The sequence below is a fragment of the Amia ocellicauda genome, unplaced genomic scaffold, assembly GCF_036373705.1.
Source record: "Amia ocellicauda isolate fAmiCal2 unplaced genomic scaffold, fAmiCal2.hap1 HAP1_SCAFFOLD_29, whole genome shotgun sequence".
NCBI lineage: Eukaryota > Metazoa > Chordata > Actinopteri > Amiiformes > Amiidae > Amia > Amia ocellicauda.
In genome coordinates, this window is record NW_027102854.1 from 506,621 (window position 1) to 522,664 (window position 16,044).

At 40.4% G+C, this 16,044-nt stretch overlaps 1 non-coding gene across 1 annotated transcript; it reads left to right on the top strand.

Moving 5' to 3' along the window:
* The first annotated feature begins 1,429 nt into the window (after window positions 1–1,429).
* Window positions 1,430–1,544, top strand: LOC136728224 (U5 spliceosomal RNA). Its single transcript, XR_010808589.1, has one exon. It is a non-coding gene; the product is annotated as a U5 spliceosomal RNA (small nuclear RNA).
* Window positions 1,545–16,044: the final 14,500 nt, after the last annotated feature.

The following is a 16,044-nucleotide window of genomic DNA, read 5'->3' on the forward strand; positions in this document are numbered from 1 at the left end:
AAGACACTTGTCCACAGAAGCAATCAATCAATCAGATTCCAAACTCTCCACCATGGCCAAAGAGCTGTCCAAGGATGTCAGGGACAAGATTGTAGACCTACACAAGGCTGGAATGGGCTACAAGACCATCACCAAGCAGCTTGGTGAGAAGGTGACAACAGTTGGTGCGATTATTCGCAAATGGAAGAAACACAAAATAACTGTCAGTCTCCCTCAGTCTGGGGCTCCATGCAAGATCTCACCTCGTGGAGTTTCAATGATCATGAGAACGGTGAGGAATCAGCCCAGAACTACATGGGAGGATCTTGTTAATGATCTCAAGGTAGCTGGGACCATAGTCACCAAGAAAACAATTGGTAACACACTATGCCGTGAAGGACTGAAATCCTGCAGCGCCCGCAAGGTCCCCCTGCTCAAGAAAGCACATGTACAGACCCGTCTGAAGTTTGCCAATGAACATCTGAATGATTCAGAGGAGAACTGGGTGAAAGTGGTCTCAGATGAGACCAAAATCAAGCTCTTTGCCATCAACTCAACTCGCCGTGTTTGGAGGAGGAGGAATGACCCCAAGAACACCATTCCCACCATCAAACATGGAGGTGGAAACATTATGCTTTGGGGCTGTTTTTCTGCTAAGGGGACAGGACAACTGCACCGCATCAAAGGGACGATGGACGGGGCCATGTACTGTCAAATCATGGGTGAGAACCCTAAGCCAGGGCATTGAAAATGGGTCAAATACTTATTTCCCTCATTAACATGCAAATCAATTTATAACTTTTTTGAAATGCATTTTTCTGGATTTTCTTGTTGTTATTCTGTCTCTCACTGCTAAAATACACCTACCATTAAAATTATAGACTGATAATTTCTTTGTCAGTGGGCAAACGTACAAAATCAGCAGGGGATCAATTACTTTTTTCCCCCACTGTACATACATATATATGGAAAAGAAACATTACAAGTATAAATCACAATAAGATGTAATAAAGTACAGATAAACAAAGTGTAATAAAATGTGATCTGTTTGAAAATGCAGGGACGTCACTGGAAAAGATGATGTCTGGATGGCAGCATATGTTGCTCCAAAATGTGTACATCTCTTCTGCAAAAATGGTGCCCTCACAGATGTGCGAGTTACATGACAGACAGACAGACAGACACTCACACACACTGTCACACCCACACACACACTTTCACAGAGAGACATATACACACACACACACACACACACACACACACACTTTCACACAGAGACAGGCACACACACACACACACACACACACACACACACATACATACATACATATGGAAAAGAAACAATACTTTTATAAATCACAATAAGATGTAATAAAGTACAGAAAAACTAAATGTAAGAAAATGTGATCTTTAATACACACAAATATGTATGGCTGGTCGGATGCGTCTTGGACTCGGGTTCCTCTTCATTACGTATAACGCTTTTGCCTTTTGCTAAAGCTTTCCGTGGAGGGGATCGTGGGTGAGTTTGTACCATTCTTGGGGGGCTCTGCCTTGTTGGGGCGGAGCTGTGATCCAGGTGAACAGCAGATCGGGCATAGGTGGGCATGTGGGCAGAGGAGTAGGAAGGCCGGTCAAGCAAATAAGCTTGCTAAGGTACGCAGCAGCAGCAAGCAGCCCCCCCATCCAGCCAGCCAGCCAGTCTGGCTGGCAGTGACTGAGTGGTTGACAGACGGCAAGCAACGGAATGTACGTGCTCTGTGATGTCATAGCAGTCAGCTGAGAGAGGCTCGTGATGTCATCGCTGAGCTGGCTGGCTGGCTGGCTCTGTGTGTGTGTGTGTCTGTGTCTGTCTGTTTTTCTGTTTGTCAGTCTGTCTGTCTGTCTCTCTCTCTCTCTCTCTCTCTCTCTCTCCCTCTCAATTCAATTCATTTGTATTGTCAAAGCAATTGGACATACATACATACATACATACATATATGTAGCGTAAGGTACACTTATACATTTCAATTAAAGAAGTGAATTCATAGTATCACCTTATCACGAATCCTGGAGTCTTGTAGAACTCAATTTCTGTAATAATTGGACGCAGACACCAATTCCAAAGATATAAATTGTCAAATTTATTTAAAAACAAAGACTAAATGTAGCACTACACTAATTATACAAAAGGGAAAAACTAATTAAAATTCAACTCTAGATCAACAAATCAAAGACAAATCACTTCCGTGACCAAATCAAAGACCATGGGATCACATAGGATAACACACAAATCGTTAAACAAAAAAGGTTATAAACACATTGACTACAATACCGGTTAGTAATTCTAGGAATCACTAAGAAACAGTTGAAAGTGCTAAATTGCAGTTTCAGAAGATGAAAAAAAACTGTAACTGATGGGATATGTAGTACTTTATACTCGAGTGGTCTATGCGATTACACCCTGTTGGTGTTATTAAGAACGCCAAGTACCAGAATGCAGAGCGGGACTGTTTTTTGTGCCGTGACTTGTCGGGGGAAAAAGGCGCAGAAAAAACGGACGAGAAGGTGAAGGTAGTATGGCGGTGATGCACGTGTTGGTGAAGTGGGAAAGCGGGGTCGACAAAGACTCTTACAGCGTGATTCCCACTGCTTGCTTTCGCAATTTTGATTTATTCAGCATTGCTGATGATGACGAAGAGACGACTCGAAACTTCAGAGCAGAGTGGAGAGACACGAACAAACCTCCAAAAGGTGGATGGCCTGTCCATGAAGCGCAGATCATTATGACTGGTAACAATGTTTATTTAAAAAAAAAACATTAAAGTCTTTACATGCTATTTGATATATACAATCACAGTATATTTGAAATGAATGTTTAAGTTATTAATGTGTTGTACTTCTAACATACTCTCATAACATGGTAGGTGGTGGTGAGGGCGCTAAAACTCGTCATACTTGACTGGCATTTGTAAGAACGATTTATTGTGTGTTGTGCTTTACAATAAAATCCCCCAAATCACAAAATAAATTAAACCAGATATAATTTAACTTCAGTTTTGATTCAGTGTTGGCTGTTCATCTTAATTTGTGTGGTCAAAGCACAGTATTTTTATGACAAATAAATATAATCCCCAAATATCTGTGGACATAATGCAGGGTTTTATTTATTTTATTTTTATTTTAGGAAAAGAAGGCGAACTAAGAAGAAAACTTAATGACCTAACAAAAATGCCCTGTCCTAAAATGAAGAGAGTACCTAAACCAAACAAAAAACTTCAAATTTCAGATGATAGTGACCTTGATGAACCACAGTTACCGGTGAGATAATTACTGCAAATATTAAATAAATGTATTGCAGGATTGTTTTTTTTTAATCATATTCATATATATATATATTTTTTCATTTTAAACTCTCTTCCTCTCTGAATACAGCACAAAATAAGAAAGAAAACCGATGGAGCTTCAAGAATTAGATCCCGTCATATTCTACAGACATTTAAAGAGTCCAGTGAAGTTGAGCTACAGCAAAAAGTTAAGCAGCTCGAAAAGGAAAACACAAGACTTAAAAATGAAAACCAATGTCTTCGAAACCGTATGGTTGATGGTAAGTTTTTTTATTTATAGCAAATAATTCCTTACCTTGATAAATGTTATTCTTCAGTAATTTAGATTCCAGAGTAATGTATTATAGTTGATCATACTGAAGTAATCTAGAACCACAATACAGACTCTTAATGTGCACTGTCTAATAGTTTAATAATACTGATTATTAAATAAAGTTTTTCAACATAACTTCATAATCCTACATTAATGACTATATGCATTACATTAGACCTGGTAATTCTTGTATTTTATCTTTTTTATTTTTTTTGTAGCTAATGTTAATGACCCACAAAAAGGTCAGTTTGCCAATAACATAGAGCAAGTCTCTCAAGTATAATTGCAGGCATTGATGGTTTTGTTTTCACTTTGTATTAAATATATTACTAGAAATGATTATCATTTAATACTAAGGTTTTTTTCTCCAGAGATTCCAGACCTTTTGGACAATCTGAAAAAAATTGTAACAAAAGCCACATTTATCAGCAATGAAGACAAAAGTGTGTCACCATCAAGTGGTTCTGACAGCCCCACAGCAAATTGTTCTGAATCTGACAAAGAATCACCAAAACAGGTATAACACTCTTGGTCTACAATATTACAAAGACAAGGTAAAAATATATATATTGAAAACAAATATTGGTTGTAAACAATCTAATGATGCTACATTATCAGTTATATTCATAGTTATAGTTGATAATAAGAATGTAATTGAATTATGGGTGTCACAGATTCACTGACTTTATTATGTCTGTAAATTAATAAACTTAGAATTGAGACATACTGTGGTCTTTAATAACACATTTCTGTAACAAAATCACAGCCTTACTGATAATGTATTCCACTTAACATAATATAAGAATAGTTTGGGGATAAACTTGTTTTTTATTTACCATTGTCTTTTAGGTGGAAATATTCCCAGGCACTGGAGTTTACATTGACAAACTGTCCTGGATCCTTGCAGAGAGGTGCAGCACGAATACGTCATATGCAAGAACCCTGACGGTTGCTGTCTTTGACTTTCCAACATTATTAAAGAGCAATCTTCGTGGTGGTGGCAGCAAGAGAGATCCAACTTCGGAGAAAAAGACACCTCTGGATCGCTTAAAGGTGGAAGCCATATATGGTATGTAAATGCTGTTGTACAAAATTTCTAACTCTCCTTTTTAACTGTATAGAACACAAAGGGTTAGCATTTGAAATGTTCCTTTGGCCTTTGTTTTAGTTTCAGAGACTAGAGTTAATTTATTAATAAATAATAATACCTTACATGTAGCAGCTGGAAAGATCCCAAAGTGCTCTACAGACTCACTTCACCCACCACCCTCTGGGGTGCAGCCATTTTGTACCAGCAGATTACTACACAGCAGTAAAGGTGGAGTCATAACAAATTTGTTAGACCTGATTGAGGGAAGCCTGACTTAGAATTCAGCCACGTCACTCTTTCAACAACACCTTGTAAATCACCTTGGATTAATGCTTCAGACATATTAATACATAATAATAATGAATAGTGCCATGGGATCCTTGACAATATAAACTTTCATGTCTCATTTAAATTTGACTCTTGAGCAAATACTTCACATTTCAGTCCAGTTGTGCCACATCAATGTAATGCTTAAGCAAGGTATTAATGGAGAAAAGACTGCCTTTGCATAGCTGCTTCGCCAAGTACAGATTTTACTATGAACTAGTGTAAGACAAGTTTAAGAGCATACACCAAAACATTTAAATACACCCACACACAAAAATGTTGATTTACTGTGGCAATATGTAACTAATGAACCCTTCTCAAAGATATGTGGTATGTTTATTAAAAGATTTTTATATATCTATGTGCAAGTCATTAAATCTATGTGATACATGTTTTTTAGGGGCTACCTCGAAAAAATTGCCCAGTACCCCAAAGAGTGTAATTGGTGGTGCAATTAACAGCAAGATAAATGAACTACGACACAGAATGAAACCAGAGTGAAGATTTGAAGAACCAGATCTGTATTTTTTGTTTTGTTTTCAACAGGGTTGGGGTCAATTCCAATTCAATTTTTAATTCCCTTTTCAATTCAATTCCAATAAAGAATATTATGTGAATGCAAAAAGTAATTGCAATTTTGAATTGATTTGTAGGAGGAATTGGAATTGAAAAACAGGAATTGACCCCAACCATGGTTTTCAGTGAGTGTTGTACAAATTGATAGGTCAGGGTTTCTGTAAAAACTTAATAGAGGCCAGCAGGCGTGCACGATCTGGGAAAAACTGCTCCACTACAACAGACCTCTTTCCCTTCGTTTTCTCTAAAAACCTCCTGATATCCTTCACTGCAGCTCTGACTCACCGAGGACGAGGAGGCGAGAGAGGAATCCGTGAAGCCGCCCTCACTGTCACTCCGAGCCGCGATGCTCCAGCGTGTAGCCGGACCTTTCCCCACCAAGCCGCTCGCTACCCCAGCTTCACTACTGTGCCACCACTTCTTTTACTGCCACTATTTACCAACACCGTCCGTGCTCCCTCCCAGCACCTTCTTAGTGCGTTTTTTCCACCCGGCGCCTCGGCTTGTACCGCCGAGCCTGGCCCTGCCTCCTCCTCGGCTACACCCTGTGTGTCTGTCCGCCCGTCTGCTGGCTGCTGAGGTTGTTCCTCGTCACTAACCAGCGCCCCGTGCACCGCCTCAACACCATCTCCCCCCGGCGTCTCGGTCGTCACTATCCCCCGCTGCCTCGACCCCGTCCCCCAGCTGTGCGTCATCGCCTCCGGGCAGCTCTTCCCCCGTCACGGCATCAGTGGTACCATCGGTCCGACCGGCGACTGTCTCCTCCGCCGGGGCTCGATCTCTGTCTGCCCGCTGCATCTGTGGCTGCGGGCCGGTGTCTCTATTCCTCCCCGCGTCGCCCCGCTCCTCCTCCCGCTCCCTGTCCTGCTCGGGACAGTTCCTCACGACATGCCCCTCGCTCCCACACCTGAAACACTTCATGGACTCCGAAGTAGCGAACACGACGTAGTCGGTATTGTCGATCTTAAATTTAAAAATGACATTAAGATCCTCATTGATGTTATTGAGGATCATATACAGCTGCCTTCGGAAGGACACGACGTGTTTCAGTTGCGGGGCTTTGCAGCCCAGCGGGACCCTCTTAATGCCGGACATCAGCTGCCCGAGCCGGTGCGGATGAACGGAGGGACGTTAGACAGCGTTACCTTCCGGGCAGGAGCAGCGAGCGGCAACACCGGGGTGAAAGTGTCGTCTAACACTGTGCCATTAGCCACTAGCTGATTGAGCAGATCAGTGGTTTTTAAGAAGATAACAATGGCAGCAGACTTGATATTTTCACACCCTGCTACCTCCCCAACCGCTAACACACACTGCTCTAGGGGGCAGAACTGCACCGGAGCGATCTTGACTCCATGGCGTCGGGTCAGTTTTTCAAAAGACGCATTCAGGGGGTCCGACCCCCCGACCCGGGAAGAACTACCGGTACTCCCCCCTCCCCTCCCCTGTTCCCCCACAATAAGAAAAGCACTGAAAACAGAAGACAAAATAAACAAACTGAAAAAAGTAAAGCAACAAAAAAACGCAGCCAAAGGACAGAGCTCTCAGCAGCACTCCCGCTCACTGCAGACCCCTCCCACACACTCCCAGCTGAGAGAGAGAGAGAGAGAGAGAGAGAGAGAGAGAGAGAGAGTTAGTGTCTGTCTGTCTCTCTCTCTCTGTAGATGCATCATAGGGAACATATGTAACAATCTCTCTTTTTGTTTACCAAAAATGAGAATGAACGTATTTCAAGTGGGTGTTGCCTTGGTTGGAAACGTTTTAAGATTATTTATGAAGTGTAAAGTGGATTTGTCTCAGTTCTCCGTAGTTTTCAATGTATGTGCCATTCAGTAGCGTTCATGTTACAGATGTGCCCTATGCAGTGGTAGGGTCAATAAAATGTCAGTAAAACTTTATTTTAGCAATTATGGAGGGGAAGAACTGCAAATAGAGGGTCCCCACTAATGATCTAACTTACCAACAACGTTTCAAATTAGGTCTTGCGAAGCTGCCAAATAATGCTGTATAATCGTATGTGTCTTCATACACCGGCTGCTATAGTCTGATAGCTTTGATTATATATACATATTTTCTCGTGAACCACAAATGCTATTTGCTTGATTTTTACAGAGTATGTTATAAATACCATTCTTATGAAGCCTGACAAATTGTATGCTGTAATTATGAATATTTTCAAATCATTTGTTTGTTTTTCCTAACATGTTACAAATGTTCCCTATGTGAAAGATGCATTATATCTTAATAACGTCTAAACAATTAAAGATATACAGATTATTATTTTCGGTAAAGTTATAACACATTGCTATTAACTATGTGTGTCAGTAAAAGTTTAAAAAATCCTAACAATTTTTTATTGATCCTGCAAAATAAGTGTTTAGGGAACATTTGTAACATAGTTAGGGTTAGCCACTGGGTAAGGGTTACATCTTCAGCAGTAAGTTTATTCATGTTAATTATTCTCATCAATGTTAAAGAACAATAAGTTCTATCATGTGTGTCGATAAAATGCTGATATTCCATAACGTTTGCTTGTGTATTCTGCAAAACACATATTTAGGGAACATTTGTAACATTAGGGTTACGATTTGCCATAGACGCGGAATGAGTTTGATTGTGATGTTAAATGGGGTTTAAAGACGCAGTCGCCTCGGTGCTGATTACTATTGCTGTGTTTCTCCACTTCTACTCCATGCTTGGGAACGCCCACATCCAGTGACGTCAAAACCGGTGGAAAAGCGGGCCGGTTCAAAAAAGATCAGCTGGATCCCAGGCCGAGCAGCAGCTCCGGCTCCAGCACCGGCACCATGTCGCTGGAAAAGCGCTAAGTGAGCTCACAGTGAGCTCAGTGTAATGTCTGCTCTGGTGAGCTCACAGTGTGACCTAGTCGTTAGTTCACGTCTTCACTGGGTAGTCCATGACAACTTAATTGACTCAATTCTTGGGCTTAATTGGTCAAAATGACCATTGGTTGAAGGTACTCAGGGACTGATGTGTAGAGAGACTTATTAAACCTGCAGGATTGTGGTTTTCCCAGAACAGAATTAACCAGTGTAGCGTTATGTTGGGTGTATTCTGATAAGAGCATTTTAGCTCTGAGCTGAAGCACTGATCTAAAGAAGACCTCTCCCCCCCAAATTTATCAGATTTCCTTAACTCATCAGCATGTGAACTGGTTTACATCAAAGTGACAGTCTTGGGAGGATGGCACCGAGAATGGGCCAAATAGCTTGGAATCCCTGCTGTGAGATGTCTGGGGAAGGGGGCCTGTAGGAAATAAAAACTCTTTGAAATGGACGAGAGCCGAAATCCCGACACAGAGCTACGAACCCGTGCCAACCGGCATTTCCAAAAGATGGCATGGATTGACATCAGTCATAAATCAAGCCCCCCTTAATCGTTTGACTTAATGACTTAAATGACTTAATCGTTTCTCCAGATAGGCAGGAATTGTTTCTGTTAACGAGCGATTGACACTAGGTAAATGACGACCGTGGGATCGCATCTTCCTAGTGCACATCAAAGACGGACATCTGCTTTGGATCCATCACCTCTTCACGGGAGGACAGATCATAAAACGGACCCGGACCTGTATCTTCTGATTGGATGAACGGCCATAAGATGTTACGTCATTTTCCTATAAAGCTGCACTCATGTTGGTAAACATTAAGTTCTCACTGAAGGAATTATTCCTGACGTGGGGCTTCCGAGCGGCTCGATTAAAGTTCTATTTGCTTTATCTCCACGATTTCTCCACTTATTTCCCACACGGTTCTACACCATATAATCACAGTTTAAACGATATTAAATCAAATCGCAGCCAATCAGCTTTTCTTCATTTTGAAATCATTTAATGAGAGCATTACATTTATTTTGGTAAGACTAAATTAGAATGCATATTTCCTGTAACCAACTAAACACATTTATACATTTTGCTACAAGTAAGACTTTAAAAATAGATCATGTAGTACTGTATACCCGCTGCTACAGCCATCACTGTGATTCTCTCTCCGTCACAAGAGGCACGTCATCAGGGGCCCAGTTGATAAGGACAGTACAGGAACCTAAAACATGCACTGCAGCAGTCACATGATTCACAGCAAAAAAAATGTTACAATACAGCTTCATGTGAAACCCTCAAAACCCAGCACAGAAGACTGGTGAATAATCATGTACTGGCACTAGGAAACACATGAAAACAAAAAACAATAAGCTCGTACCTTATCCATATTAAGATCTCTTTGTAGTGGCCTTACATAGATCATGGCAGAGCCAATGTGGATTTCTGGGTCCCTTCAATATTTCATGAGTACCCCTCATCAGGGCAAGGAATAACATCCAAGATCCTGAAATCTTCATGAGTTCAAATCCAGCCCCTCACTCAGTTTAGGATACGATTCCAAGAACTGATTTCTGAATCCTTCACAACTGCGCTCACATCCTGACATGAAATACAACTCAAATGTGAATCTAATGAACATCTTACTCACTAATAGACAACCTTGGATTCACAATAGGTTTCTATTCTTTTCATTTGTATAGCATGTGCACGTAGAACAAGCGAATGGATCACAAACGGGCAAATATTCCCGATCTGAATTCCACACATTTCATTAGGAGAGGCATCTGAAAGGATTTGGGGAGCTTTCAAATTGTAATAGTTGATGATATTTCAGTAGCACAGGACAGTGCTTTAATAAAACGTCTAAAATATCCAAGGTACATATAACATTACATGTCACTCATATAGCTGTCTTGTTTTCCCAATGTTTCTTGTGCTGTGCAGTATATGTACAACTAAATAACACTTTATAAGATCTGTCTTCTAGTTGTTTTACGGTGCTGCTCCGGTTGCGCTGCGGGTTAAACGCCCAGAGCATCAGAGCGGCGGCGTCGGAGCAGCACTGGGCCCCCAAACAGCGCGGCTCGAAACCTACATAGAGCCAAACATTTTAACCTTTTGACTTGTCCATTATAACCTCAATTAAATCATTAATATCATATATAACTCTTTTAATAATCATTATTGTAATCATCGCTTCACTGCACCGGCTCTTTTCATGCTGTATTACAGCAGTGCTCTGTTCACACAATCTCTCTCTCTCTCTCTCAATTCAATTCAATTCAATTCAAGGGTGCTTTATTAGCATGACAAACAGTTTCGTAGTGTTGCCAAAGCAGTTAATATTATATACATAAATTGAAAAATAATAAAAGGTAAGAAAAATAATGTATAAATAAAATCTTAATAGACATGTACATTTACTTTATTTATACTTAACAAGTTTACAGCTGGTGCTCCTGTATGTTTTCACAGTGAGCCCCTCAGGCTGTGGCAGGCGGCTACATATTGGGCGGCCAGGGGGGCAGTGTGTCCCTCCCCCAGGAGGATAGCTATTTGTTTTTCATGTATCAATTCAGAAAATGATTTTACAATATTTATGAATTTATTAAAGAATGTGTCCCTTATTTTGGCATATTTATTGCAGTGGAGGAGGAAGTGCATCTCTGTCTGGACCTCTCCTGTCTCGCAGTGACCACAGCGCCGCTCCTCTCTGGGCAGCCAGCTCTGCCTGTGTCGGCCTGTCTCTATGGCCAGGCTGTGGTCACTGAGCCTGTACTTGGTCAGGATGCGTCTCTGCTTCGTATCTCTGACAGTGAAGAGATACTCTGTCAGGGTGTTTTCTCTGTTTAGGGCCCGATAGCAATCCAGTTTACTTTGGGAATTTGGTTTCATTGTTCCAATGTTCCAGATAGGAGGTTTTGATTATCTTTATGATTTGGTTGACTCTAATTGGGGGCAGGTAAGCAGTGCTGACCTGAAGCTGGTCTCTGTTCGCAGTATTAGCGGGGGTCAGTGCCGTGAGCTTCAGGGCCAGCTGACTCAGGGGACTCTTTTCAGGGCTGAACTCTTGGGTTTGGAGGACCTTGTACTGCAGTGAGTCTGACTCACTTTTCTTCAGGTGCACCAGAATTGCAGTGCTCTTTTCTTTATATTAATGAGAGTTGGGTAGCGGCCTTATTCTGCCCTGCATGCGTGGTTTGGTGTGTTCTTCTTCTGATTGTGTAGAAAGCTCTTCTTGTTTTGTCTTTGAGTGCCTTCACTGCCAGGTTAAAGTCAGGGGTGCTGAGGACCATGTTGAACAATTTAAGCTCAGCCTCCTGCAGTTGTGCGCTGCTGTGTTTGAGCATCTCAGTGCTGATGCTGTCCGGGATGCAGGCTTTTCTGGGTGGAAGTGCCTGGAGCTTTTTAGATATTTCCTGTAGGGTGATTGGAGCATCAGTTGGGTTTTGATTATTTTTAATTGATTGTTCGAGTAATTTCAGTTTTTCCCTGGGTTCAATTTGTTTGTGTGTCAGATCATTTTGTTGGATATCTTTATAAAGCTTTTCAAAGTATTTTTTCCAAATGGTTCCATTTTGTATTGCCAATTCTTGTTGTTTTGTTGAATTTAAATTGTTCCACATTTCCCAGAACTGGATGTTTTTGATTGGATAGGTGCCTTAAATTTGTTCGTATTGATTTACACTCATCATCAAACCATGTCTGTGTGTGTGTGTGATTCTGGTTTATCTTTTTCTTTGTCTTTTTAAGATTTGCCATTGTGGCTGCAATTTGAAATATTTGATTGATATCATTTATGGCCAGATTTAGTCCTGAGATGTCAGGCTGATACTGTGAGCTGAGGAAAGAGTTGATGATGTTGGTTATTTCTGTAGAACTGATTGCTTTGTTAAATTCCTCTGTGCTGTTTGGAGCCCATCTGTATGTTTAATTAAGGTTGTACAGCTTACCGGGCTGTGTCTGTGTGTTGCTGGCCTGACTTCTGCTTTTCAGAATCGATTTGCAATGGTCATTTTGACCAATTAAGCCCAAGAATTGAGTCAATTAAGTTGTCAAGGACTACCCAGTGAAGACGTGAACTAACGACTAGGTCACACTGTGAGCTCACCAGAGCAGACATTACACTGAGCTCACTGTGAGCTCACTTAGCGCTTTTCCAGCGACATGGTGCCGGTGCTGGAGCCGGAGCTGCTGCTCGGCCTGGGATCCAGCTGATCTTTTTTGAACCGGCCCGCTTTTCCACCGGTTTTGACGTCACTGGATGTGGGCGTTCCCAAGCATGGAGTAGAAGTGGAGAAACACAGCAATAGTAATCAGCACTGAGGCGACTGCGTCTTTAAACCCCATTTAACATCACAATCAAACTCATTCCGCGTCTATGGCAAATCGTAACCCTAATGTTACAAATGTTCCCTAAATATGTGTTTTGCAGAATACACAAGCAAACGTTATGGAATATCAGCATTTTATCGACACACATAATAGAACTTATTGTTCTTTAACATTGATGAGAATAATTAACATGAATAAACTTACTGCTGAAGATGTAACCCTTACCCAGTGGCTAACCCTAACTATGTTACAAATGTTCCCTAAACACTTATTTTGCAGGATCAATAAAAAATTGTTAGGATTTTTTAAACTTTTACTGACACACATAGTTAATAGCAATGTGTTATAACTTTACCGAAAATAATAATCTGTATATCTTTAATTGTTTAGACGTTATTAAGATATAATGCATCTTTCACATAGGGAACATTTGTAACATGTTAGGAAAAACAAACAAATGATTTGAAAATATTCATAATCATACAATTTGTCAGGCTTCATAAGAATGGTATTTATAACATACTCTGTAAAAATCAAGCAAATAGCATTTGTGGTTCACGAGAAAATATATATATATAATCAAAGCTATCAGACTATAGCAGCCGGTGTATGAAGACACATACGATTATACAGCATTATTTGGCAGCTTCGCAAGACCTAATTTGAAACGTTGTTGGTAAGTTAGATAATTAGTGGGGACCCTCTATTTGCAGTTCTTCCCCTCCATAATTGCTAAAATAAAGTTTTACTGACATTTTATTGACCCTACCACTGCATAGGGCACATCTGTAACATTAACGCTACTGAATGGCACATACATTGAAAACTACGGAGAACTGAGACAAATCCACTTTACACTTCGTAAATAATCTTAAAACGTTTCCAACCAAGGCAACACCCACTTGAAATACGTTCACTCTCATTTTTGGTAAACAAAAAGAGAGACTGTTACATATGTTCCCTATGATGCATCTACAGAGAGAGAGAGAGAGAGAGAGAGAGAGAGAGAGGTGCTAAGGCACATTTGTAACATAAATTAGGGAACATTTGAAACATGCTTAGGGAACATTCATAAGAACATAAGAACATAAGAAAGTTTACAAACGAGAGGAGGCCATTCGACCCATCATGCTCGTTTGGTGTCCATTAATATCTAAGTGATCCATGGATCCTATCCAGTCTATTTTTAAATGTTCCCAAACTTTCAGCTTCTACCACTTTCCATCTTGAATGCCTTGAAGCCCAATTTCCATTTGTGTCCCCTGGTTTGTGTGTCCCTGCTGATCTGGAAAAGCTCCTCTGGTTTGAGGAACCTTTCATGATTTTGAAGACTTGGATCAAGTCCCCACGTAATCTCCTCTGTTCCAGGGTGAAAAGGTTCAGTTCCCTCAGTCTCTCCGAGTAGGACTTTCCCTTCAGACCTGGAATAAGTCTGGTTGCTCTCCTCTGAACTGCCTCTAAAGCAGCAATATCCTTCTTGAAGTGTGGTGCCCAGAACTGTACACAGTATTCCAGATGAGGTCTAGCGCATTGTACAGTCTTAACATTACTTCCCTTGTTTTAAATTCTACACTTTTGACGATATACCCTAGCATTCTGTATGCCTTTTGTATTGCTTCCCCACATTGTTTGGATGGAGAAAGTGAATCCACATAGATTCCTAGGTCTTTCTCATGCATTACTTCATCTAGATCTGTACCTCCCATAGTGTAATTATAGTGGACATTTTTGTTTTACTGCATGTATTACCTTGCACTTGTCCACATTGAATTTCATTTGCCAGGTGTCAGCCCACAACTGAATTTATCTAAGTTCCTCTGAATAGCATGTGCTGCCAAGATTGTATCTGCTAAGCCACCTATTTTAGTATCATCTGCAAATTTGACAAGGTTGCTAAGTATCCCAGAGTCCAGATCATTAATATAGATTAGAAAAAGCAAAGGCCCTAGTACTGATCCCTGTGGAACTCCACTAACAACCTCACTCCAGTTAGAAGTGACTCCTCTAATCTGTTTCCTATACATCAACCAGTTCATAATCCATCTACTTACATGACCCTGAATGCCTACAGCTTCCAATTTGAGGATCAGTCTTTGGTGTGGAACCTTATCAAAAGCTTTTTGGAAATCTAAGTATATCATATCATATGCTTTCACGTGATCTACAGCTGCAGTTGCATGTTCAAAAAAATTTATTAAGTTAGTAAGACATGATCTGCCTCATCTAAACCCATGTTGACTATCTCCAAGAATATGGTTTTCATTGAGATGCTCCTCTATTTTCTCCACTTTCTTGTGGATTGGTATGAAATTTGCTGTCTTCCAGTCAGTGGGAACATCCCCTGTTCTAAGTGTCATTTGGAATAATCGAGTTAGCGGCCTATACATAATTTCCCTCATTTCTTTAAGTACTGTTGGAAATATCCCATCTGGCCCAGGTGATTTGTTTGATTTTAATTCTGCTAGTCCCTTTAGTACCTCCTCCTTATTTATCCTCATCTCTCTTAGGGTTTGACTGGACTGATTGTCAACCTGTGGCATGTCATCTGTTTTTTCTTTTGTAAAAACCTCTGTGAAATACTCATTTAGAATATTTGCCACATCTTGTTCGTTTTCCAAGATACCTCCATTTTTGCCCTTTATCTGTTTCACCTCCTCCTTAATTGACCGCTTGCTGTTGTAATTTTGAAAAAAGCTCATTGCATTGGTTGTAGCTCCAAGAGCTATGTTTCTTTCTATTTCCCTCTTTGCTTTCCTGATCCCTTTCTTAAGATCTCTTTGCAGCTCAACATATTCTATGTATTTTGTTTCATCACCATCCCTTTTGTATGTGCTATACAACATTTTCTTCCTCTTTATATTTTTTTGCATGCCTCTGGTTTGTATGTATGTATGTATGTATGTATGTATGTATGTATGTATGTATGTGTGGAAGGAAAGTTAGAAATTCTTTTCTCACAACTGTTTTTCTTTCTTGTATACTTAAGAAAGATAAGGTCAAGCTAGAAGGTCAGGACAATGTCAAACAGAATGACCTATGTGCCTGTTCCCTAATACCATGTGTAGACCTATGAACTCTGTTCTATAATGATATATGTTCTGCTTAGTTAGCCTTTAAGATAACATAGTAATGACTTTCTAGCATGTATGTATGTATGTATATATATATATATATATATATATATGTATGAATGTATGTATGTCCAATTGCTTTGACAATACAAATGAATTGAGAGGGAGAGAGAGAGAGAGAGACAGAC